Here is a 2,500-nt window from a genome sequence, read left to right on the forward strand (position 1 = left end):
GCGTGACGCAAAAGAAACCATGACCGGACGAAACGATTTGCGAACAAACATCGTCCCGTTCTTGACGTTGTCCTCGTCTATAATCAGCACTTACGTACCTACCTTGTACATATATACATACTTACATACACACTTAAGTACACTTTGTAGGTACGCGAGGTGCAATAAATGTCCCGCGAAACGGACGATAATGCCGTATATAAATCGTTGCTATTAATGGCATACATTACTACGAGAGAGAGAGAGAGAGGTCTGTTACTCGTTTCATGGAAAGTTCGAACATCCTGACTTTCGATTACGTTACCTTCTTTCATAGATCATTAATGATTTTGTTTCATAATTTTATATTTTCTTTCATAGTTTAATTAATAATTTGTCTCTATTATAAATAATTAATAATATTTATGTTAATTATTTATTATGAATTATTTAAACAAACGATAAGTTATATATCATTGTTATATTATCATTATTGATAATATAATTTATATATAAAAATTTATTTTTCGTAATTTAAGTTAATCGTTTGTTCATGGAATATTTACGAAATGTATCATTTAAAGTTACTTGATCTCCTTTCTCTCTTTCACGCTTCCATGGAACGTCACCGGTACATCGTTCTCCATTCCAATCGTTCGCACGTGACTCGAACGGAGAAAGTGAGCCGGTAACGAACGTTCCCTACGAGGAAGCTCCTCGAAGATCATCAACATCCCTGTCAAGGATGCGTTTCTTCGTTGGCTCGATGAATTTTCTCTTTTGTTACGTGACATTATGGATGGACTTAACGGTTCATGAAATGTCAGCTTCGTTTTGTTTTAACTTAATAATAATCAATTTAAATATTTTTCAATTAATTATAAATAATATTGATTAATTTTCTTTTTTTTTTAATAATATTAATTTAATTATTAATTAATTAAAAAATATTATTTTTAATAATACTTCATTATTTATTTTCCATATAATTGTGACGTGCGATCAAATTAATATTTTTTTTTTTTTTTTTAACAGATTTTCTTTCTCTCTTTTCTTTCCTTCTTTCTTTCTCTTTTTCTTTTTTTCTTTTTAGAACGATCAACGATAATATTTCGTTAATGATAATATTTCATTGGTCATTTTCTATCATTTAATAAATTATTTATGATACATATATACTGCGTACAATTAAGAAAGAAATAATTAAAATTCTAATTTCGTAGGCACGTTTCATGCTATATAAGACATCACGTATTATCTCTACGTGTTGATTCGCATAGCTCGTTATTATTCTAATCCAACGATTGCGTTAATTCAACGTCACACTAATCAATGTTAGCTCAAAATATCGCGTTATTATGTTAACTTCCTTTCGTTCTCGTTCTTTTCGAGTCAATTCCATTGACTCAAAAACGTTGAGAGAGTTTTTTTTTCTTTGTTTTTTTTTTTTTTGTTTCTCATAAGAGAGAAAAGCACTTTACGGAATACTCAGAACGAGGTTAATTAGACGACGAAGAACGAGGACTGTCCATCATAAATGGTCCTTCTCGTATTCTTCATTAGCACCGTGCATCACTGGCAAGTTCAAGGTCGACACGATGAAATAGAAAGACCGACCGAAGATATTCCTTCCAATTTAGTTACTGTGCCAAGCTGTCGTCATCATCGTCATCATCATTACCATCGTCTTCTCGAAAATCTTCTCGCGGAAGGGAAATCTCGATCTCGTGGAATTATAGAGATGGTTTTTAATGAAAACAACTTGGACAGGTTCGTTAAGACTGCATACGTCCTCGATCTGAGACTCGTTGCTGTAATCCAGTGGTTTTCATACTTTTTCAAAAGATTTATATCCTTTTTCTTCTTTTCTCCTTACTTTTTCTCCTTTCTTCATTTTATTATTAAAAGAAAAGAAAAAGAAAAAAGGAAGAGAAAAAAAAGAAACGAGAGAGAGAGAGAGAGAGAGAGAGAGAAAAAGAAGTGACAAAAAACATTTTTACGATCCTCGCATTTCTCACGAAACTATGCAAATTAGCAAATTAATCGTATAAAAATTTTTATATACGTATCGTTTACTAAACCAAACGTAAAATTCTCTCATCTCGTTAAAATATATTCATCGTCGTTAAATATACCTTGGCGATTGAAAGACAAAATAATAATAATAATAATAATAAATAAATAAATAAATAAATAAATAAATAAATACAAAATAAAAAAATAAAAATTTTTGTAATTTATTCCAATTTCAAAATAATAAAAATATATAATGATGCTATTGACTCATTCGCCGTGATATACAATTTGTAGAAAGTTAAATCGAAGAATCAGATCCAATAAAATTGATGTATATTCTTTGAGAAGTCTCGTCGTTTAAAAATCACTGATGTAAGTCGAGTTAGTAGTAACGTCGAGTATACGGTCAGACACTTGGAGTATAGTTACCATTCATTTTTCTATGGATAGTAATACGTCATAGGAGTACTAACGACTTAGTAGCATCATCTCGTCGTGCAATGTC

This window comes from Vespa mandarinia, chromosome 1 (genome assembly GCF_050613455.1).
Source record: "Vespa mandarinia isolate Hongniang chromosome 1, ASM5061345v1, whole genome shotgun sequence".
In the NCBI taxonomy this organism is placed as follows: Eukaryota; Metazoa; Arthropoda; class Insecta; order Hymenoptera; family Vespidae; genus Vespa; species Vespa mandarinia.